The sequence below is a fragment of the Suricata suricatta genome, chromosome 3 (genome assembly GCF_006229205.1).
Source record: "Suricata suricatta isolate VVHF042 chromosome 3, meerkat_22Aug2017_6uvM2_HiC, whole genome shotgun sequence".
Taxonomy (NCBI): domain Eukaryota; kingdom Metazoa; phylum Chordata; class Mammalia; order Carnivora; family Herpestidae; genus Suricata; species Suricata suricatta.
The window spans coordinates 152,862,921-152,888,694 of NC_043702.1; the positions used below are offsets into that span (position 1 = coordinate 152,862,921).

At 34.5% G+C, this 25,774-nt stretch overlaps 1 long non-coding RNA gene across 1 annotated transcript in view; it reads right to left on the bottom strand.

Moving 5' to 3' along the window:
• Positions 1–19,384: 19,384 nt before the first annotated feature.
• Positions 19,385–25,774, bottom strand: part of LOC115286797 — an 80,925-nt gene continuing 74,535 nt past the window's right edge. The window contains exon 2 of the long non-coding RNA XR_003906271.1: positions 19,385–19,511. This is a non-coding gene — a long non-coding RNA (uncharacterized LOC115286797). The remainder of the gene's footprint in view (positions 19,512–25,774) is intronic.

Here is a 25,774-nt window from a genome sequence, read left to right on the forward strand (position 1 = left end):
TGTTGTGAGCAAAAGCAGACTGAAAACTATCCTATCAAATATGATCTATTCTCTGACTGACTCTCTAGAGGATGTTGTTCTCCCACAGCTATGGACCTAGAAACAATAAATAGAATAGCAGTAGCTCCCTCACCATTACACAAATATATCACAAAATTTTGTGTTCCAATTTTGCAGTTTTAGTTTCTACTAGCTTATCATCCTTGAGTGATGAGGGAAAGATAATACCCTTTGGGGATATAATGGTTCCATTTGAGGGCAAGTTAAGCTTTTGTATGGATGTTTTATGCTTCTCATTCCTCTGAATAGACCAAAAAGAAGATTAAATTACTGAACAGACTGAGATGACTATCAGATAGTCCCTTATACCATATGGGTAAACAGGGTTTCAACCAAGAGTAATACTTCATAGCAAGGGTTCATTATTAATCAGAGCCGATAGCAACCCAACACATATAGGAATGTGTCAGAAATTTCCTGAATGTGTGGTGTCGTTTAAAAACATGATGAGCTGTGGTGCCGAAGGTAAAAGAACAATTGAATGAATGGTGGTAGTTATCAAAGTCAACAGTAGCCTAGTGGCCAGTTATAGAAACAAATGCTGTTGTAGTTATGTATATTTACCTTTGTTATTTCATTTGTAAATAACAAACTGACTTGTACACAATTGCCTATTTTTCTCTTCTACTATAACTGTTTCTTATCAAAGATATTGCTTGTGAACAATCATATAATTAAGTTAGAATTATGCAATATTAAAAAGGTAACTGCGCCTGAAGAATAGTCAAAACTCAGATGGATATAATTACAAATAGAAATTCTATTCTTCATTTTATTCCAGGTGAAGGGATTTGTTGTAGCAAACAGTTGTTTCACGCTATGTGGAAGTGTGATGGTGTAGTTTGGATTTAGTTTTGTATTATAGAGTTTAGTATTCTGGATTATTAGGAAAGATTTTTTGGATCAACACCTATGGAAGAGAAAGGGATGAAATAAAATGAATCAGAGGGAAAAGTTGTGCTTCAGTGGTCGGAGGTCAGTGGGAATTCTGGATCTGAATGGCCTATCAGAATGAACACATGTTGGCTCACAATTGCCTGGACTTTCTATCTCTGTGATAAGCCCCTGGGTGTGCACCATCCTTGGAGGGACAGGATAATGAGTCCTCTCTGCCACAGAGGCAATCCCTGAAATTCTTTGCTACACTCCCAGCATCCAGAACAACACACTTTGACTTTGAGGTAAAGGGGATCTGAGTACCATATTTTCACTCTATGTGTGCCACATAGGCTATTGCTGGTGTGGTTGTTTAAAGTTAAATATGGGCTCAAGGGTATAATGTAAGCATAGCCGAAGGGGCAAACCATGCCTATTTTTCTATTGGCAACTTAGCACCATTTATTCTTTATGCTTTCTTATCTCTTGCTGGATCTGGAAGCTTAAGAACTACTTTCTGCCAAGTTGGGGAAATCATGTGAGAATTTGAATGTGGAAGAGAATCAGAAGCAATCATAGCTTCTACGTCTGCAGCAGACAGATGGGTGGATTTTGTAGGAGGTAAGGCTTTGCCAGTGGCTCCCAGCTATTTTCCTGAAAAACATCTACTTTTGTACAGCAGATGACTGAGAATATTGGTGAGAATTGCCTGTGATTCCTGACTTTTTTGATTTCTTGATGCTTCCTTCCCCAATCCATTCTATAATGATGCAAGTTCCCATTTCTCTGTATCTTCAAGTTTGCTTAAACTAGAGGCAGATTTACTTCCACCTTAGTGATTCAAGCTTTGTTATTAACTGCAAATTTTCAACAGTATTAATGTAAAACAGCTCAGTTTCTGGCAACAAATTCCTGAATTTCCAGCTGTATTTTTCTGGTTACAGCAGAATGACTTCAACTAATTATTGAAATAAACAGAATCTACAACCTCTGATTTTACCACAACTCACTTATATCCTTACATTTTACTTAATTAGTTAAGAATCCACAGTCCATTGTTATAAGCATTCACTTGCATTTGCCTTCAGCTCTCCTACTCCTCTCTCACTTAAAAATCCCAAACCTGATTGAATCTACCTCTTTTGGAGTAAATCCACATTAAATCAGATTAAATTCATGACCAATGGCCACAAATATATTCTTACCATTACTGGTAAACCCTACAGCATTTCCTGGTTTACTTTCCCAATCTTCTGTTTTATTATTTTATAATTTCTGTTCTTCCTTAGAATCTGATATAGTTTCTCATCTGTCCTCATTCTTCACAAAAAATATAGGCAGTCTAAAAAATGTTTTTCTCACCTGTGTCTAACATCCCCCAGACACTGTGATCTGGGGCCCTACATACTTCTCATTCTCTGGTTACTCTGGATGAACTGTTTATATTTTGATCAAGGGCAGAACTTTTCATTTGTGCTCCAGATTCCATCTCTCCCACTTGCTCATGACCAGTGCTTCATAAAACTCACTGTCTCTGTTCTGTGTCATTGTTTTTCTCTTTGTAAGAAAGATCCATAAGGATCATCATGACAAATGGCTTTAATTTCTCCCTTCTTATAAACACGAATGAATACTCTTTACCTCCTGATAGTCTAGTCTTCCTGGTACCACCCCATTGCTCTGCTCCGATTGACAAAAACCTTCTTGTGTATAATTCCTTTTGTCCTTTCTGCTCCAGAAAGTGGGAGAGGGATGGGTGGAGAGGCGAGGAGTTGAGAGAGAGAAAGAGAGAAAGACAGAGAAAGAGAGAAAAGGAGCGAGAAAATGGTCACAAACAACTTGCATGTTATTAAATCCAATGATCATTTCTCAGTCTTATTTTTATTTGTCTTATCTGCTGCAATTGCGACAATCAATTTATCCCTGTTCACCGAAACACTGCCTATACTTGCCTTCTAGGAAACACTCTTCTCCCTACTGGAGACTTTTTTTGGTATATTTTTAAGTAAATGCAGACTGCCACATGTAGCACCTCATTTGGAGGTCTGCGGGGTCTTAGAAACTTGACTATCCTACCTTTTCCTACAAATGGACCTTCAGAGCTGGTCTGGACTTTGTAACAAAGCAACACAGCTTCTTGTATACCTTTGATCAAAGCACAATCCTCCTCTCCCACTGAGTGTGCAACCTTGGGAGGGAGGCATGTGAAGTGGTGAGGGATGAAGGGGACAGTTGGCTAGACAAACAGATCAGAAGAATCAAGCCTGGCAATCAATTAGGTGACAGATGTCACAGCCAGATTGGCATTACATGCTATGAGATTCTTTAAACATTCCTAACTCTTGCACACCTACCCTGTTTCCATGATGAAGTCTTCAGATTGTAGCACTGTATTTATGGTAATGACTCTCACATTTAAATCTCCTGCTCATACTTTTCCTTGAGCTGTGTCTAGCTGACCACAATGCATTTCCATTTAGATGAGAAGCTTCTAAAGTTTACTTGTCCAGAGCTGAACTGATCCCCATTTGTGACAAACTTGCTTTTTTACCCTCCTTTCTTCCATTAGAGTAACTGTCAACTTTATCCTATCTAGTTGATCATGCCAAAAACTTAGTTTTCTTTGACTTCCCTTTTTTTCTTTCTTTCATACAACCCTATGTACAATCTCTTGGCAAATTCTGTCAGTTCTATTTACAGAATATATTTCTATCCTAACACTTCTCAACAACTCTACCTTCATCACTTCAGGCCAAGACTTCATCTCTTACTTGGATTATTGCAGTGGCTTTTGCCTTGACCTTCCTTTCATCTCTTTCCACCAAACTTTAAAAAATATAATGCAAATAAAGCCCTTGTTTAATCAGAATATTATCAATGATTTTGAATCCATACAGCTTCTTAATGGCTGTACTTGATAATCTTCTCCCTGCCCCTAATTTAATTACTTCTTTTGACTTCATCTTTCACTTCCCTCTTCTAACTCAGGGGCCTTTTTACTGTTCTCAGAATGAACCAGGACAAGTTCTTTCCTTTTGTGCTGTCTCTGCCTGAGACATATCTTTCCCAGTTACTGTATGGCTCAGTCTATGGCCTCTTCGTGCAAATATTTCCTTCTCAGTCATATTCTCTCTGACCATTCTGTCTAAAACAATGAAGCACATACCACTTCTGGTAATTTCAATTTCTTTTCACTCTTTTCTTTTTCTGCAAGGCATTTAATACCAGATGATCTACTATCATTTGACTTATTTATTGGTAGCATCTTTCCCCTAGAATACGAGCAACATGAAGGCAGGGAGTTTTCATCTCCCCTCCCCCATTGTTATAGTCTTATCACACATATATTATTGCCTTTAACTATAATGAGTTCACAACAAACATTTACTGAGGAATGATTTTGTATAATAAATATAGCAAAGGATAAACTACTTGATTATATTAATTGATTACCAAAAAAAACTCATTTTATGACATTCAAAATATATTTTAATTTTAAAAAGATAATCCTAAGTAAACTGGATAATAATAATCAATTCTAAGTTACTGATAATACCAATCTCAGACTGACATGTAATGTAAAATAAAACTAGACAAGATATTTCAATTTAAGTCAGTAGTTTATCACTTCTACTAACATTGCTTCAAAAATTCTCCCAATTCAAAAGGAGAAAATTTAACTTAACTAAATACAATTAATCAAATAACAAAATGATCTCTGAACAATAAAGGAATAATTCTATTAACTTTGTAATCATTTACCTAGAAAAAGTGAGACTATGAAACAAACAAATTATTAATAAGTAACATACAAACAAAATATAGGGATAGAATTTAAACCTAGGCATTTTTATTCTAAAGCCCAAACTTGTATCCATCAGATAATATTCCCTTGTCCTTGAGAACTTTTGAAAGCAACCTTAATACTCAGTGATAAGACCTCATTAAATAAAATATTTAAGTATATTGATAAATATATGACAAAAATCACCCTTTTAAAGAATAAGATATATAAGAAAATAAAAAATGAAAATAGGTTAGAAAAACCTAATGTCAGTATGATCAAATTTGTTATAAAATAGTTGTTTAAGACTTGAAGAAAGGGGCGCCTGGGTGGCTCGATTAAGTGTCTGGCTTTCAGCTTCGACTCAGGTCATGATCTCACAGTTCATGGGTTTGAGCCCCATGTCGGGCTCTGTGCTGACAGCTAGCTCAGAGCCTGGAGCCTGCTTCGGATTCTGTGTCTCCCTCTCTCTCTGACCCTTCCCTGCTCACGCTGTCTCTGTCTCTCAAAAATAAATAAAAAACATTAAAAATTTTAATAAAAAAAGACTTGAAGAAAGTATATGAGATATTAATAGCACTGTCTTCTGGCTGATGAAGTTACAGTTAGTTTTTGTATTTATTTTTTTTAAATAGAAAATTTCTAAGATGAATAGTCATTATTTTTAACTTCAGAAATAAAAGTAGTACATTTTAGTAACCAAACTTTAACATTACTTCCTAAGGTTCCAGAAAACTTAGAGAAAAATCAGTTACCTAATTCAGTAATCTGTTCATCTCTAGTGATGAGTATCTTTCTGTAGATAGTTTTGCTTCTGTGTGGCTGTAAATATAAAATTTTACAATATGCTTTCACCTGTAAGTTGCTTTAGGTGCTGTTAAGAGAAGATAAAATATAGACCATAGTAATAGAAGTAACACTCTTGCCAGCCTCTCAATCATATCAACAGATTCACATACCACCAGTTGTGTGCTAAGCACATACAAATTGTCTGCTCTGTGTATTATCTATTGAAAGGGCTATTGCTAACCATACTGCATACTTCCAGGATATCTTTCTTATCATCTAGATAGTGTGTACACAGAGAATGCAAACTAATTTTAATGTGCACTGAAGCAAAATATTACCAGGAAGGTGAAGCTACTAAATATATATAGCATATAAATTGTTTGCAAGCGTTCATGACTTTATGATTATCAGGCATTCTGGATGTTCCACACTACTGCACCTTCCCATTAGTATAGATAACTGAAAGATGAGCATTATGTTGGTACAAAATAAAAACTAGCTGATTTTTACTTTCATCTTATTGAAGCAATAGTTATGCTTACTTCAAGATATTCAGAAGGAAGGAAGTCCACTTTTTAAAATTCATTCTACTACCACACACCTAGTATATTTGACCATGACTATGCCTGAAATTGCATGAGTGTTCCCAAAGCACCCAGGAATTTCTCTCTAATTTTTTGTTTTATATACATATACATATATATGTATATATACACACACACACATATATATATATTCTTCCATGAAATTATAGATTTATCTGCTTGGTATCTTAAGTCTCTGAGAAAATATCACAGTGCTTGGGGCACAAAGGGTACACAATAAATACGTGTTGAAATATACCTTTCCATGTTTATGTGCACATGTGTCTATACACACTCTCCAGGTCATCATGTGTTTTATAGAATTCTTCAAGAAGTTTATGTGCTTCTTATGAAAAAAACAACATTTGAAACTCTCTCTCTTCTTTTTCTTTTGAGGGAGGGAGAGAGAGAGAGAGAGAGAGAGAGAGGAGAGAGAATCCCAAGTAGAGTCCAACATGGGGCTTGATTCCATGACCTTGAGATCATGATTTGAGCTCAAATAAAAATTGGATTCTCAACAGATTGAACCCCATTGAACTACTTCTTTAGAGTTATTTTTAAATGTTTATTTATTTTTGAGAGAGAAAGAGACAGAGTGGGAGCAGGGGAAGGGGCAGAGAGAGAGGGAGATAAAGAACCTGAAGCAGGCTCCAGGCTCTGACCTGTCAGCACAACAGAGCTCAAACTCAGGAACCCGATATCACGACCTGAGTTAGGCTGGGAGTGTAACCAACTGAGCCACCCATACACCTCTTTTTCAGTTTTTATTTAAGTTTATTTATTTTGAGAGAGAGAAAAAGCTGGAGAGGGGCAGAGACAGAGGGAAAGATAGAGAATCCCAAGAAGGCTGGGCACTGTCAGTGAAGAGTCCAATATGGGGCTTGAACTCACCAACATGAGATCATGACCTGAGCCGAAATCAAGGGTCAGTTGCCTAAGATACTGAGCCACCCAGGCACCCCTAAACTACTTAATAATTGCTGCCCTTGCTAAAAAGTAGAACATAATAAAAAGGTTTATATTAATATTATTGTTCTCTGAGGGGAGAATATTTTTCTTGCCTCTTTAAAAACAATGTGAGATTCATAAAATGACTTTGTAATGCAAATAATCTGTATCCAAACCAACCAGTGACACTCTCAATAGCATTTCTAAAATAGAGCTAAATACCTTTTCTTTCTAAAGTAGTTCATTAATTAATATGTTTCATTTGCTTAGCACTGAGTCTTCATTACCACCTTCCCTGGATTAAAGTAATTTTAAACCCTGGCCTGTGGGAACATTGGATCAGGCAAAATGAAAACAATATTTGCAGTGGGAAAGATGCATGCAGTAGTTTTAATGTGTGCTCTCCCAAACCCTGCTTTCCACTATCCAATTTTAGAAGTTTACCAGCCAGGCCTCTGCCTTGGTTCCTCTTGTATTCAGTTATAGTGTACTCGTTTAGCCTTAAAGCTTTTAATACTTACTTTGAGTAACAAGTTTCTTGCTTACCTATTTCAATTTGAAATGATACCACTGCTTTGAGGGTGATAAGGACTATGGCATCAGTAGGTAATGCTATTTTTCCTTGCAAGTTTCTGTACATCATGGCAGTGAAATGCATATTTTGAGGTTGATCTAAATGCTAGAGAATGCCAAACCTTTTACTATAGATTATTTCTGTTACTGATAAGTGACCCTGGAGTAGGATAAGACTCAAACCATGTGTATGACCCTAAGGCTATAGGAAGTCAAATTAATTCACTTATAAGGTTGGCTCCAGCATTTGTCTCTAGAGTATTTCCCTCCTTCCCCCTCCCCCCCCACTTTTATAGTTTTTATTTCTTGTGGTCACTGGGTGCAGTTCCTTGTCACATTAATCATTTCAGCAGTGCAAGAGAAAGATACTCCTTCATAGCTCTTTGATGCATGACCTGAACACTTACATGCCTGCTTATTTTATGAACTAAGCAAAACTGATTATAGGCAGAAATGTATACCATAAGATTTCAGTCTCCATCTAAGCTGATGCCTGGAAGCAGCGACTTCTTGCCTTCTTTTCTTCTCCTCCTCCTTCTTTTTCTCCTACTTATTTTTCCCTTTTCATGGGCATCTACACAATAAACATTAATTCTTTCTCTAAATTCCCCCAAATATTTCAATAACTGAATGTTCCATGCAGTGTTGGGTTTCTTTTTTGGTTCTTGTTCTTTAACCATAACTGAACATTCAGAGTGATCAATTCAGGGGTATTTTTTTTTAACATCCAAGCCTATAGAATCAATTTATTTGACTACATAGCAAAGCTATGGGCTCCAGATCAGGAATGTGAGTATCCAAATATTTCCCAGAGGGTGAGAGCTCTAATCCCACTGCTATATATACAACTTTCGTCTATTGCCTTGCCTTTTTCCATCAAGAATTAACTATATTAAAAGCATATTCTTGCTGGTTTCCAAATTAGCAATGCAGCCTTCAATCCCAGCAATCCCATCAATAGACCAGACTGCCTGGTTTGCTATGGCTGGGAGAGATTCAGTGATTTAGGCCACACAGCTATCAGTGCAGGAAGGTCTTATAAGACCTCTCTATTCTTGATACTCTGAACAAATAATATAAATGCTTAGGAACCTCCCTAAAGAGTGGTCCTGAATATATGGCTTCCATTTTATGATTCAGCCTTGTTATGAGACTCTCTTCCTATCTGAAATTCTCTCTGATACCATTTAAGGCAGGATCAGGATTCTTAGCCTAAAAATCATCTGATGTCCATCAGGGATGGTTTGGATCAAAGTACAGTAGTAATAAGCAAGAAATTGTCTTTTAAGTAGACCATACTAAATAGCTAGATTTCCAATTCAAAATACGGAAACATTTTCACTGAGAAGACCTACCGATTTCTACAAAAGATCCCAGTTTGTATAAATTCTGATATTTCTAATATCAACAGGAATTTAGATAATAAAGACCTCATATAATAGCCTTTGCCACTGTCCTCTTTATAAATGTTATCCAAGTCTATAAGGCTAATCCAGATCATATTGACTGAGGCCCATCCTGTAAGTTATTAGCATATAGGTACAACTGAAGCAATTGGATAAACCAATTTATTTAGTCCTGGGCAGTCTGTGTTAATTTCCAAGAATGATCTGCCTTACACACTGGCCAGACAGAAGTTTTAAAAAGGTAATTCATGATAATTAAATTGGTGGTCTCAACCATTTCTTTAATCAGAGCAGGATGTCTTGTTTCTTGCTGCCCTCCTGGAATTCTGCATCACTTTAATATTTACTAACAGAGATTAAGCAGTTTTAACATGGTTATTTGAAATAGAGTGAAAAGAGTTTTGGTTAGCATCCTTAATAAAAAGGCTAAAGGCAACATACTCCACTCATACCTAATTTCCGTCTCAATTATTCACTTAGTTAAAGGCAGTGCCATCAATGGAATATTTCCAATGATGAACTCCAATTCCTAACTTGAGTCCCATCTTGGTTTCTTCCATCACTGCATCTCCACACCCATCTGGTTTCATATTCAGACCTTTTAAGTTACCTCCCCTAGCTCACATAGGAACTGAGCTCTCAGTTTTGTAATCCTAAGAAATTTTGCCTTGCAACTTCAGGCAGCTTTATCCTTATACATAGCCTGGAACTCCCTTCTCCCATGGTGGTTGAACAATCTCATGTCAACCTCAGCCTTGTTTTGTTGTTGCTTGCTTCTTTGGTTTTCTTAAAACCGTTATTTCTCTAGATCATGTTCCTTATCATTGGATTTGAATTCCTCCAGATTAAGGAACAGACTAATAGAACAAATTTACCATGGCACTTTAAGAGCTAAGAGTGGGGCTCAGAAACTATGTACTTTTTAGTGAAAATCCCATCATTTCTGTTTTTATCCCTGTTATTCAGAAATCAATCAAATAATCAACTAAGCCAACTTCACCAGATAGACTGGTTATAATTTCCTACTCTGTCATCTTATCTCTTCCTTTCCTGACTTCTTCACAAGCACAGTCTTTCCATAAGTTATACACATTTAATGAGGACCCAGTCTGCCACCATCACTGCCCTACTATCATTTTGACAATGGTGCTGAAGTGGATATGTACTTCTTCTCATGAAAGCCGTCAAGGGCCTGTAGCATATGTAGCACCTTTGCACTTTGTAAGAGAGTGTTATGTGTATGGTGTAGGGATGGAGATGAAACAATTGCAATTGCCCTTTTAGGAGTGGTCTGTGAACCCCACTTAACTCATTGCAGTTGACCTGCTGTCATACTATCTCAATGAACCTGCTTACAAAAGATTGTTACCACATCTTGATTCATAACCTACCCAAATACTCTCATTTAGTAGTATCCAGAATTAACAATGTGCCATTTCGATTGCCAGTTCTAAACATCCGCACTAATAATGATATACTAGGCTACTGAGAGTCTTTCTTTCTTATGTCCCAACTCTATAACAAAATACCTTTATGATTCAGTAGTTCTTCTTCATCTCTAACTACCTGTATAGCTTTGATTATAACCAATTGCTTTAATAGAGTTATTTTGAAAGTGAGTACAGTATTTTTCCAGGTACTACTGAAGCACAAAAAAGTTACCAGTGACAAGAAAAACCAGTGTTATGGTCACTGTCTCCTCCTCAGTTAATGTGATGGCTTTGATCAAGACTGCAAGCACAACAGAGAACAGAATTGCTTACTGTCTTCTCTTTGCTTGCTCTGCCTGGTCTAAACGGTTTCTTCAGGTTAGTCTAAATATAATTCCTCCATATTCCATTGATTAAAGTTATGCCCATAATCTATGTCAACATTTTTTTTCCCCATAACAAGGATGATTGGCAACCAGCCTGGCATCCTGGGATCATGCTTTTATATTTTCTCTTTTTTTTGAGAAAAAGGAAAAAACCTTTTAAGATTTGTGAGTTGAAACCAATCCAGGTCACAAAATAAATTAATAACTAAATTATCAAATCAGACTTACATGAATCAGATGCTCCTTAGTATCAGATTTTATTTATAATATCAAGATATAACCAATCAAGAAACACAGACAAAGCAAGGATTTCCTTTTAGTAGATTTGAACAACATAGTTAACACATGTAACTATCTGACAAATGCAATCCTTTCCTGACATCTAAGAAAACTCATTATTTTCAAAAACACACAGAACTTTTACAAGGTTTGATTGCATACTGGACCAAGAAGCTAGTTTTGCCAAATTGTAAAGAATCTGTATCACGCACATTTTAATCTTTGAATACAGTATAGTTAAGTTTTAAAAAATCAATAAAAAGGAAAATTTAAGTCTAATAAAAAGGGAAATATAAGTCCAATTTAAAACACACTTCTAAATAGCTCATAACTAAACAAATGATAATTTTTAAAAATTAAAACTGTAATACATAGAGAAAAGTATAGTTTAAATGTTTGTGCATAAGAAAAAAGTCTAAAAATAAATGTCATAAACTTATTATAAGAATAGAATTAACTTCAGTGAAGTATAGAAGTGACATAAGAATAGTCACATTAATGATATAGATGAGAACTACTCAATGAAGTGTATCAACAAAAGTGAGAGTGGCTTTTTGAAAATAGGTAAACCTGTAGTGCAATTGATTAAGAAAAATTAAGACACTAATGAATAATTAAAAGGATTTAAAAAGGGGGCTATAACTCAATCAATGCTAGAGATTAAAACAAAATATTCACACTAATATTTTGTTGTTGATAAATTTCAAAGTCCCTGTTTCCCCGAAGATGGCAAAGGAAAAAGAAAGACTCTTAAATACATATGACTAACACAATTAACTAGGTGTATTGAAAGAAATTAAATTCTTCCCTCAGACCACACACTAATACTTATTTCTCATTGGTTCATATCTTAATTATAGAAAGTAAGTTAGTACACCATTTAGAATAAAATCTAGAAAATATATTTAAAGCATATATTGGGATATAAAAAAGTCATTCATCCCAAAACATCTATCTTAGAATTATATGACATTAAATGTACACAGAACCAAGCCTTTGTACAATTGAATATCCACTCTGGGACTTCTCACCACCCTTCATTTTTTTAATATTTCAGCTTCTAACTTGCTGTCAACTTTTGTGTTTAATGTATGATTTGATTTGATTTGATTTAACTTTTTATTTATTTATTTTGAGGGGAGGGCAGAAAGCGAAGAGAAAGAATCCCAAGCAGGCTCCATGCCACCAGCACAAAGCCCAATTCAGGGCTCAAACTCATAATCCATGAGATCATGACCTGAGTAGAAACCAGGAGTTGGGTGCTTAACTGACTGAGCCATCCAGGTGCCCCTAATGGATGATTTTAATAACCATTCAAATTATGTAATTCTATTTCCCAAATCTTATTTGTTCATTTCCCTAACTTTTCTCCATCAACAATCTTGACCTGAATGCTCCTTAATCTATCACTTCCATTGTCATACCCTGGACTATTATTTTATTACTAGTAGCTATAATTTCAGACACACCACTCTAACCTCTACCTCTGTATCCAGAGTTAACTCCACTTGACAGGAACCTAAGTTCCGTTCATCCTCTCTACCATTTACCATACTTTTGTACCATCATGATTTCACTTCCCTTTTGAAACCAAGTTTTATAAACAACAATTATTGTCTTGTGCATATTTATATTTTCATCCATGGACATTCTCTCACTTTCTTATCCTCTTACGCAATGACACTCCCCTAATTAAATTCAAAAGTAACTTCCTTTACTCTGGCAACTGTGCACCAAGTAAACTAAAAAAAAGCCATCTGAAGCTCATGGATTATCATCGACTGGGTCCTTTATTTTATTCATCCAACATGGAACATCTCTCCAGTACATCACTCCTCTTTCCTAGCTGACTTTCAATCCTTCTCTCCCTTCAAACATCCAACACCTCTTCATATTTTCAGTCAGTTTAGGACTTTAGTTCATATCCACTGAAGAAAACCCCCTGTAAGAAATGATAGTCTATAAGTTAGCACCTGTATCAGTAGTCTTATACCCGGTCTTCTGTCTTTTAAATATGAATCAGACACCAAAGCTCATGGCAAAAGCCCAATCTTCCACATTTGGATCAGGTCATATAACGTTAATCTATTCAAAGATTTTGCTCTACAATTTTCCCTTCTCTTCCCTGGGACATCATTTTCCCCCTTCTGGACTTTTATTATCAGCTGCTTATCTTCTCATATGAAAAAGAATCTTTCTTAAGCACATAGTTTCTTCCATTTGCCACTGAATGTTTCATTCCTTTTTTTTAAATGTTTATTTATATTTGAGAGGGAGAGAGAGTGAGAGAGAGAGAGAGAGAGAGAGAGAGAGAGAGAGAGAGGAAGACACAGTATCGAAAGCAAGCTCTGGGCTCTGAACTGTCAGTACAGAGCCAGATGCGGGGCTCCAACTCATGGACCATGAAATCATGACCTGAGCTGAAGTCGGATGCTTAACTGAGTGATCCACCCAGACAACCTCTTTCTACTCCTTTTAGAGTAGAACACCCTGATACAGTTTTCCCTAATTTCTATCATCAAATTCTGTTTCACCTCCTTTCTCAAAACCCACCGTCACCAGGCCTTACTCATCACTGAGACATCACTGGCTTAAACTGCATGTCTCCAAAGCAGCTACTTCTCATCCACCATGTAATGAGTAGTCTGGCTTGTCTCTAGAATGGTGCAACACTTTTCTAACTGGTCATTTACCTTTGCACCCTTTCAGTGCATCTTCCAAATGACAATCAGGGTTAAAAAGTAATTCTGCTAAAAACCCATCAACGACTTCTCATGTCTTTTGGAGAAGAAGTTAACACTCTTACAAAGGTCTATGAAACCCAGTAGGCCTCATACACAGATATATAGGAATCATACACAAGAATGTTCTCATCAGTATTTGTAATCCTAGATACTGAGCAAACGGAATGGTCTTTAGCAATCTACATTACTACTCCTTGTTGCTTCAGAAAAAGAAATAATTGTGTTTAGTAAATTAGAAAGATATTGGTCATTATTTAATCCATCCCAATATTGGAGATGAAATAAATAAACAGTAAAACCTCTACGCTGTTGAGTCCAATGTTGATAATTGAAGAAGAAAGGTGGTGGAATGTGGGTCAAACCTCTTTTTATATCTGGTTGAGTCTGGCTTACTATTCTTATAGCAAAAGAAATTTGATTATATAATCATGTTCACCATTATTAGAGTAGACATAACACTGTAGGAAAATAGATTATACCAAAAGAAACAGAATCAAGAAATTATCCAGATTTGTGTGTACTATAATATTAAATTTGTATTTTCTCCCCTTCCTTTCAATCAATCCCAATATGATATTTTAAATACAGTAAATATTCAATGCGTTTTTAAAATAAAATAAATTCTCTGGGTCTCATCATACATAAATTTCCAGAATTGAATATTTCTAATCTCTACATGATGCAGCTTAATTCATTAAAATAAAAGTATAATGTTTAGAGTCAATAGATAGATTTGAATCCTTGTTCTGAAATGTGCTAGTTATGTTATCCGCTTTCCTTAGATCTTTATGACAACACTTGTGAACTAATCTACATTACATTGATCGAGGGGCACCTGGGTGGCTCAGTTGGTTAGGCGAGCAACTTTAGCTCAGGTCATGATCTCACGGTTCGTGGTTCAGGCCTGCATTGGGCTCTGTGCTGACAGCTTGGAGCCTGAAGTCTGCTTTGGATTCTGTGTCTCCTTCTCTCTGCTCATGCTCCGACTCTCCCTCTCTCATAAATAAATAAATGTTAACATTAAAGAAAACGTATTTGAAAAATACTTTATATTGTTCAAGACTGAAAGAATGGTGGACAGTATGTGATTGGCAAAGAGTAAGTAATCCCAAATTGTAGTCGGTACAACCATTTATAAATAGGAAAAGAATAGTCTCTTTCACAGAGAAAAAGACAACCTTTCCTTCCTCCATCGTTAGTCTGTACTTTTTCCAGACCCACCCCAGATTAGAAATTAAAATTTCTAATATGAAAAAACAAATTTAATATGACCCGCTATGTTAGGGCATTGCATTTTGAGCACCATATGTAATATCATTTCTATTTATACTTTCCCACTAATATATTGTTCTATGATGTTAGCATATTTTGGTTTTGTTTTAGTGGTCATGGTATAATAAAATAAAAAATGCATTAAATGTTGATATGTTATGAGTACTAAATTACTGATAGCTACGATTATTATATCCATATGATTCATTTGTAAAACATGATATTAAGATAGTCAACCAAACATTAAACTTGAAATTACAAAATGTACAAGGAATAGAGTATTCTATTAGAATATTCACTAGAGTAAATAGAGTATTTAGTTGCCTCTGTTATATAACACAATCAAAGCACACTTCATTTCCCAGGGTTATATTTAAATAAGTTATTGACATATTTTGTTTTTAAGATAAATCCTAGGTACATGTCACTTCAAAAACATTGAACAGAAATGTTATTAGAAAAATAGTTAATAGTTACCATCAGGAATTTCACATAAGACTTTGCTCTAATCATTAAATAAGTTATTTGATCTACTTTAGGTTTAGTTATAATATCTTTAAAAATTCTATCCCTTACATGTCCCAAAAATAAACACAAACATACAAGGTAGCTTTATAGAGTGCATTACATATGTTTTTTTAAACCATACATAAAGTATCAATTGTATGTACATTTATATGTATACACATAATATATAATATGTTTATATAGTATTTATGTAATATATGGAAAGCATGTATATATAGTTACATATAAATTTTAAATGTCTAAGTATCAAATTATTCACATATCTGTGGCTTTTATACAGTATCTTGGCACATATTATACAGTCAAATATGTTCTCATTTTAGATCTGGTGAAATAATAATTTGGGGAAATAAATCCCCCAAGTGCTATAAACATAGCACTTATATTTACAATCATGTTTATGTATTTATAATTAATTAGAAAACAAGGTTACACATTCTTTTCTCAGTTATTCCAGTTAAACCACTGCTATTGTTTGAGAGAAAAAGTTCTTTTTATTTAATTTATGGAAGACAGTATCATAGCATAAAAATACATGTTGTTTATATAGCTTTAGAATAAACGATGGTAACTTTCATACACCATTTAGAAATGGTTCCAACCACTTGCTTCCTAAGTTTATTCATGAGACACATGCAGTTCCTGTACTATATTTTCTCCTTCTTTCTTCTCCATAGGGGCAAAGGGACTATAAATTTACCATCTGCTCTAAGACTTTTTGGCCATAAAGACTGCAGTTAAAACCATGTTAATAGCTCAGTTCAGACAAGAATGATTCCTTAATTTTCATTTCTTATAGGGTAAGTTAATTAAGTCCATTAAAGCCATTTTTTTTTCACTCCATAAGACTACTCAGGTTTTGGTTTGCTTCCATTTTAAAATTCCAGACTAAAATTCTATATATCCGTTATCTTCATAACTTCATCCCTAAAAAGCCTATTTTTTGTAACATCCTGGTTCACATATTTAACAGTTAAAATAAGTTCTAAATGGTTTATTTTAAAGAAGTAGGTTGTTACTAAGATTAAAGTTTTATTGATAGTGAATCAAAATATATATCATTGAGGAAAATAACCCACCGAGGAGACTGTTTTTTGGGCCTGTATCAAGCTGAAAACATGTATATGATGGAGTACACATAGGACCACAGAGATGAAAAATAAAATTAAGGAGCTGCTTAATCTTTATTGTGATGAAATCTATAAAATGCACAGAAATACACTATCACATTAAAGGGCACACTTATAAATCCAGACAGAGAAAATATCATCAGGCTGTGTCCTCAGTTTTCAGTTTAGTGTTGAGCACAGAGTAACATGTTTATGCATTCAGTTTTGAGCAAAGTGCTTTAGGGAGACAGAAGAGGGACAGAATATGTTTGAGAGCATTGGGAAAGGTTTATTGGAGGAGTCCTTAATGATTAATAAAATTTGTCAGGTTGAAAAATAAAGGAATGCAGATATGTCAAAAAACCCAGCAGGTTATTCATGTAGGGATTCCCTAAACCCATAAGTGACTCAAAAGTTAATGAATAATTCTGTAGAATATCCTAACATTTCAAACAAAAACCTCATTTATTTATTCAGTTGACAGGTATTTATTGATTGCTGAATATGTGCCTGGGGATATGGTGGTATTTAACATGTATTGAGTCTATCATGTAGTGAGAAAGAATAAAAGGGAGGTATAGAGTATGATACAGGTAAGGATAAGGTGGTACAAGCACACATAAGGGAGTATCCATTCTAGCCCTAACATTTAGGACAATCTCTCAGTAAAAATAGATATTTGAATCAAATGCCTTTTAAAATGAGCAAATGCAAAGTAATACACAAGGTTTGATTCCACTTGTATAAAGTTCAAAAAAGATGAAGCAAACTATTTTTTTTAGGAATGCATGTTTATGTTAGTAAACCTGTAAAACAAAGCAAAGAAGGAAGTGATTAACACAAAACTCAGGATACAAGCTTTCTGTAGCCTTGAGGGAAGGGTCTGTGATGGGACAGGAAATATGGAACCAGGGGGTGAGTGCTTTTGGCATGTTGGTCATATTCTATTTCTTGACTTAGATACTGCTGCATATGTTTTCATTAATAGTGATTGATTATACTTCTTGTTTATGCGATCTGTATTTTTTTAAATCTTTCCAAAACTTTTTAAGGATAAAACATATAGAACACAGAAATAGAAACAAATCCAAATCCAGTTATATTAGTATTCCCAAAGTAATACTACTAAAATTTCTATATTAAAATTCAGCTATTATTTTTTCTTCAAGAGATGCTTTCATACATATAAACATGAAAGGTTTGAAGTTATAATGTTGGGGGCATATATTGCAAATTATAATAAAAAAGAAGTTTGAATAGATATATCATATAAAATAGATTTTCAAAACCAATGCCTTCTTACTGACAAAGTTATTACTATACATTTTGTAAAATGTTTTACTCACCAAGAAGACATTATTACCCCAGGATGACGTGAACATAAAAGAAAAATCACAAATCAAAGAAACATAAATAGACCTACCATCAACAAAGAAATGGAAAATTCCAATAGGGTAAGACATTACTATTAACTTCTGTCAATCATTGACGTTGTAAGGGCAAATACAGGTAGGTAAAAACAAGAGACTTAATTCTTCCTTTTGAAAATAAGGGAAGAGACTTCCCTTTCTTTTTTCTTAGAATATTTTTTAAAATTATAATTGTGTATATAAAGTCTTTTGAAAAGCTAAATAAGCCTCTTTTCAGCTTTTTTCAAGGATCTGGGAACTATCTGTTTGAGATGTTAATTATCAAGGAAGAAAGTGACTCTATGTCCCCATGTCTGTGGGAGGGTTGGATCCAAACTTCAACCTCATTCCAAACCACCTCCTGTCATAAAGATATGAGAGGTTTATTTTTCCTCTGGATAAAGTTAATTGGAAAACACAGGTGGTCTCCTTAGTTACCAGGTAAACCTAGGATGAATCACATGGTGACAAATGGTGCCATCAAGTCCTCTTTCTTGAGGACTAGTAAGTTATTTATTTTGAGAACATGTATGTAATGATCTGTGTCTGCTTGGTTTATAAAAGGGTCAGAGGGCTTTCTGTCTTTGTAATGTCTCTTTTTAAAAATTTTTAATGTTTATTTAATTTTGAGAGAGAGAGAGAGACAGAGTGCAAATGGGGGAGGGACAGAGAGAAGAGGGAGACACAGAATCCAAAGCAGGTTCCAGGATCTGAGCTGTCAGCACGAGCCCACCATGGAGTTCAAACCCATAAACCTTGAGATCATGACCTGAGCTGAAGTCAGACACTTAACTGACTGAGCCACACAAGTGTCCTTGTTTTTACAACCACTTAATGGACTTATGTGGTGTGCATCATGGTTTCTTAAATCCTCCTTCAATAATAACACTGATTTTTTTTCTCCTCCACCTTTGTGAAAAGATTTCCTGGATTGGGAGGAAATTTTGTTTTTAATTATATTTCCCCAGCTATGTGTAAGAAGCCTTAAATAGCAATTGATATCAAAAGGTTTAAAAACATCCATACATTTGGGAATTAAAGGTACACACATATAAATAACTCTGGTATCAAAGAGGAAATCATAACAAAAATAATAAAGTTAGAGCTGAATTTTAATGCAAACACATCAAAATGTAAGGTTCAATGAAAGTGATTTTGAAAGGGAAATGTGTAGTTTGTGGAAACAAATGGAGACCAACCAAATGAAAACAAGCAAAGGTAATTTATTCAGAGCTTGCTGTAGCAAGAAAGTCAGCTACCATCACATCTTGGCAGGGACTCAAATGCAGGAGAAAAATGGGATAGCTTTAGAGTGATCCTGTAATTTTTGCCTTCTGAAAAAGTAGAGCAAAGAGAAAGGATAAGTAATATATCACAGAGATGTTATGTTTATGACAGGAATACAAGTTAGTTAACAATAAACAAACAAATATATATATAAACAAATAACAAACATATATATGTAAATATATATAAACTAGATGTAAAAACAATATGATCAACTCAAGTGATGTGGAAAGAGCAATTTAAGAAAAAGCATACCTTATAATGATAGAAGCTATTTAACAATTAGGGAGAGTAGGGAATTTCCTTATCTACTATAATCCTCTAGTCAACATTCTGCTTGTAATATTGAATCATTAGCAGCTTTACTTTAGAGATCCACATGTACTATATAATATTGTACTGGAAATATAATGATCAAAAACATAAAAACTAAAACATATACATAGGAGATACAAAAACCAACAGAATATACATAAGGATGCTTAGAAAAAGTAAAAGATTTTAGTTAGGTATATTTGTATTAAGAGCAATATATAAAAATGAAGTGTTTATACAGTGACCACAAATATTTAAAAACATGACCTTTTATTTAAAGAGACATCAACTGCTGTTGACACAATTACAATGCAAATACAGTAAAATAACTTACATAAGGATGAATGTAACAACAGATATGTAAGGCTTCTGTAGAGTTTATGAAACTTCACCAAACAGCATTAAGAAAACAGCAAACCAGAGACAAACTTTTATCAGAAAAACTCATTATAATAGTGATACTAGTCTTCCTGAAATTGATTATAGATACAGATTTTATTTTTTCTGTATCTTGAAACATTTAGCTCTTTCATTGACCTAGAAATTTCATTACTCATCATGATTCCCCTTATACAATCAGAGACTTTATAAACAGCAAATGGAAGAATGATGGAAACACAGAAACAGATAGTATAGTAGTGAAACTAATCATTGCTATTGCATCAACTTTTAGTTTTCTTATTGTATTGCTCACAGTATTGCACCATCTAGACAAAAAAATGGAGAGTTTGTTTGTAGCCTTTTTAGTTATTTTATTTTAATTTTCATTGGACATTGTTGAGATTTTTTTTGTTTTCATCCCATATTGAAAATAAAAAGAAAATTAGCAGAGAAAGAAGTTTTAAAATTATGAAATGAGTCAGAAAATAAATGGAAAGAGACAAATAGTAGCAATCTAGATGCTAATGAAGATGGTGAATTTGACTTTGTTACCAAAATCTGAGTCTTCAGTTGATAAAAACCTAAGTGGATTGTATTCAAACAAACAAGAATTAATCTGTAAATAACTATTTATAAAAACAAAGGGAAAGAAGATGTCTCACGTAGTCATTGAACAGCAAGAACTACACTGCCTAACTTCTGTGACAAGAACTTGGATCATTCCATTTTGCTACAAATGTGAAATACTTTTACATTTTATGTTGTCTATGTGCCCAAATTGATTTGGCGTTTGTAAGTAGACAAATATTGAAGGCAAGTGCGTACAAAATGGCTATTGGAAGGAGATAGATGATGTAGAAATTTAAAAAAATATGGGGCTAATCATTCATAGCAATTAGTTGCAATCATATGAATTTGGCCTTCAAAACCAGTAAAACATGGATCAAAACTTTGGTTTTACTTTGTTTTCATTTCTATTAAAAATTCTAATAAAGTTGCTTGTTACTACTGGAAAAATACTTTAGAATCATTTAAAAATATTTTTTAATATGGAAAACAATTTGACAATAAAATATTATGGAAAAAATAATTTTTAAGGATAATTTATAAAGCTAACTGGATCCAATTAGTAAATGGTGTCGACTACGTTTCCCTGTTAAACTGAGGATGAATAACCAACAGCTCGTAAATTACCACCAAAATGCGCTAGCATTGTACACTGACTTAGACCAAGTTTGGGGGGGGGTGTGGAATTACATATATACACACATCGCTTGTGGAATATAAATCCACAAAAAAATTGCAATTATATTTGAAACTTCAGATATACCATAAGTTAGTAATTCCTCTCCTAAGCAGATAACCGAAAGAAACTCTTGGGTGTATTTATTTAGCAGGCAACATATGCAACAAAGTTTATAGCATGAATTTTCATAAAACCCAACAGTTTTGTTAATTAATTAACTTTAGGATAGTCACAGGGCAGAATATTCTGCAAGAGTGAAAATGTATTGAACTGCATTGTGACAACATGGGACAGAGCTGAGAAAGGTAATGCAAGAGAGAGAAAACATTCATATAACGATGGTTACATTTTACGATGTTCCTTCAGAGCGGATATTATTCAGATATGTATGTATGTGTATAGAACAAAGCATAAAGCTGATAAACACATTACTGTTCAGGTATGTGGCAGGTTTTTGTTCGTGTGAGTGCGTGTGTTTAAGTTTTTTTTTTCTTTAAGTTCTTTAATTTTGGAAGAGAGAGAGAGAGAGAGAGAGAGAGAGAGAGAGAGAGAGAGAGGTAGAGAGAGAATCCCAAGCAGGCTCTTCACTGCCAGTGAAGTCCGATGTGGGGCTTGAACTCATGAACTGTGAGATCATGGCTTAAGTTGATGCTTAACTGACCGAGCCACCCAGGCACCCCCGGGTGTGTGACAGGTTTGAGGGGTTTCAGCAAGATGGGTTGGGAAGAAGCACATGGGTAAATCAATTATCATCTACTACTTAAACTCTGGGGAGTTTATGGGTATTTGTTTTATTATTATGCTTTACAAATTGCTTAAATTGTAGACATGTAAAATATTACATATAATTATTAAATATTAATAATGTTTTTGTTTGCTTTAAACACCTCCGTTTTAGCCCATTTTATCCAAATATTTATTTTATGCTTTGTAGAAAATTAACTATAAATTCTTGTCACTCATCTTTCTGTAGGCAACTTCATTGCTTGTAATATATTGCTGTTCTTAGTATTTGACATTGATACCCCAAATTTTTAATGCATAAGAATTCTAAGAAATAGTAGGTATTTTGGCAAGGAATATATGCCCCAATAATATTTTTAAAAAACCTTAGTGATCTCTAATTTTTAGTAACAAATTTTAAAATTTAGAAGTATCAATATATTTCAAATAAAGATAAGAAGCATCTTTAGTTTTTAACATCAATTATTTTACTTGAGTTGCTATTCTGTTATTTTTGCATTACTATTCATTTTTGAGGTATAGTTAGTTTAAATACATAATACAGGCTTTTAATTTCCCACCTAAATATTATATAATTTTAGCTAATCTGAATAATTATTACTGTCTTCATTCCTTATCCAGAGTGACAAAAACTTAGACTTAAATTAATTATGAAAGGAAGAAGATAACATGGCAATTCTCTCTCCTGTAATTCATGTTCAAATTTAGATTCCAAAGAAATAATCATTTGAATATATTAGGACATTTAGAATTTAAAAAAACGACTTGTATTTAATGTGGGGTTTTTTTGGTTTGTTTTTTTGAGAGACAGAGTGAGCAGGGGAGGGTCAGAGAGAGAGGGAGATACAGAATCTGAAGCAGGCTCCAGGCTTTGAGCTGTCAGCACCGAGTCTGATGCGGGGCTCGAACCCACAAACTGTAAGATCATGATTCGAGCTGAAGCTGAACATTTAACCAACTGAGCCACCCAGGTGTCCCATAGACTCGTATTTAAATTATCCTATATGAAAACATGAAATTGTGCTGGAAAAAGCATATAATAGCAAATGAAATACAATGACAAACCTAAGTTAACCGTGCTTATGTAAAAATACAGCACAGTAAAATAATGCTATATTCTGAAAAATTATAGGCAATTTATATATTCTATTGTCTATATATTTGAAATCTAACTTTTCCTTTATAACCAGGTATTATAAAACAAAAATTAAGTTGATCACATAGAAAATTTGTAAATAATAATTTTATTGTTTGAGTCTCACTTTTTAAAAAGTTTATTTACTTATTTTGAGAGAAAGAGAGAGAAAATTGCAAGAGAATCTCGAACCATGAGATCATGATCTGAGCCAAGATCAAGAGTCAGATGATTAACTGACATGGGCCACTGAGGCACCCTGTGTCTCGCATTTTTAAATTACACAAATTTATATGAGAGACTAGATAATTAATGTATTAAAATTTACACTTCTAGTACTTACGATGTTTTCTATTTGGAATTTAACACTTATTAGAAGTTTCATTCCTTTTGTGTCCTGACCAATTAGACACTATGAACTATCATCCTACCAAAACTCCTTAAAATTCTGTAGTCATTAAAACAAGATTGTTAACAGGTTATATTTTGCAGATTTAAAAATTTTTACCATTTTATTCTTATGAGTTTGAACACTAGCTTTAAGATATTTTGAGCCAATACCATACTGTCTTGATGATGACAGCTTTGCAGTAGAGGTTAAAGTCTGGGATCGTGATGCCTCCTGTTTTGATTTCTTCTTTGATATGACTTTGGTTATTCGAGGTCATTTGTGGTTCCATACGAATTTGAGGATAGTTTGTTCTAGCTTTGAGAAGAACGCTGGTGCAATTTTGATGGGGATTGCATTGAATGTGTAGATTGCTTTGGGGAGTAATGACATTTTCACAATGTTTGTTCTTCTGATCCATGAACGGGGAATGTTTTTCCATTTCTTGGTGTCTTCTTCAATCTCTTTCATAAGTTTTCTATAGTTTTCATCATATAGGTCTTTTACATCCTTGGTTAGGTTTACTCCTAGGTATTTGATAGTTTTTCGTGCAATCGTGAATGGGATCAGTTTCTTGATTTCTCTTTCGGCTGCTTCGTTTTTGGTGTATAGGAATGCAACTGATTTCTGTACATTGATTTTGTACCCTGTAACTTTACTGAATTCATTAATCAGTTTTAGAAAGCTTCTGGTGGAGTCAACTGGGTTTTCCATGTAGAGTATCATGTCATCTGTGAAAAGTGAAAGTTTGACTTCTTCTTTGCTAATTCTGATGACTTTTATTTCCTTTTGTTGTCTGATTTCTGACGCTAGGACTTCCAGCACTATGTTAAACAGCAGTGGTGAGAGTGGACACCGCTGTTGTGTTCCTGATCTCAGGGGGAATGCTCTCAGTTTTTCCCCATTGAGGATAATATTGGCTGTGGGCTTTTCATAAACTGCTTTTATAATGTTTAGGTAAGTTCCTTCTATTCCAACTTTCTCAAGGGTTTTTATTAAGAAAGGGTGCTGTATTTTGTCAAATGCTTTTTCTGCATCTATCAACAGGATCATATGGTTTTTTTCCCTTCTTTTGTTAATGTGATGGATCACATTGATGGATTTGCGAATAATGAACCAGTCTTGTAACCCAGGAATGAATCCCACTTGATCATGATGGATAATTCTTTTTATATACTGTTGGATTCGATTTGCTAGTATCTTGTTGAGTATTTTTGCATCTGTATTCATTAAGGATATTGGTCTATAGTTCTCTTTTTTTGCTGGGTCTCTGGTTTGGGTATCAAGGTGATGCTGGCTTCGTAGAATGAGTTTGGAAGTTTTCCTTCTATTTCTATTTTTTGGAAGAGTCAGAGAAGAATGGGTATGAGCTCTGCTTTAAATGTCTGGTAGAATTCCCCCGGGGAAGCCATCTGGCCCTGGGCTCTTATTCGTATGGTATTGGCACAACAACAGACACATAGGCCAATGGAATAGAATAGAGAACCCAGAACTGGGCCCACAAGTGTATGGCCAATCAATTTTTGACAAAGTAGGAAAGAGTATGCAATGGAAAAAAGACTGCCTCTTTAGCAGGTGGTGCTGGGAAAACTGGACAGCAACATGCAGAAGAATGAAACTAGACCACTTTCTTACACCATACACAAAAATTAACTCAAAATGGCTGAAGGACCTGAATGTGAGACAGGAAACCATCAAAACCCTCGAGGAGAAAGTAGGAAAAAACCTCCTAGACCTAACCGCAGCAATCTCCTACTCGACACATCCCCAAAGGCAAGGGAAATGAAAGCAAAACTGAACTCCTGGGACTTCATCAAGATAAAAAGCTTCTGCAAGGCAAAGGAAACAATCAAGAAAACTAATAGGCAACCGACAGAATGGGAAAAGATAGTTGCCAATGACATATCAGATAAAGGGCTAGTATCTAAAATCTACAAGGAACTCACCAAACTTCACACCCACAAAATAAATAACCCAGTGAAGAAATGGGCAGAAGACATGAACAGACACTTCTCCAAAGGGGACATCCAGATGGCCTACAGACACATAAAACGATGCTCAACATCATTCATCATCAGGGAAACACAAATCAAAACCACAC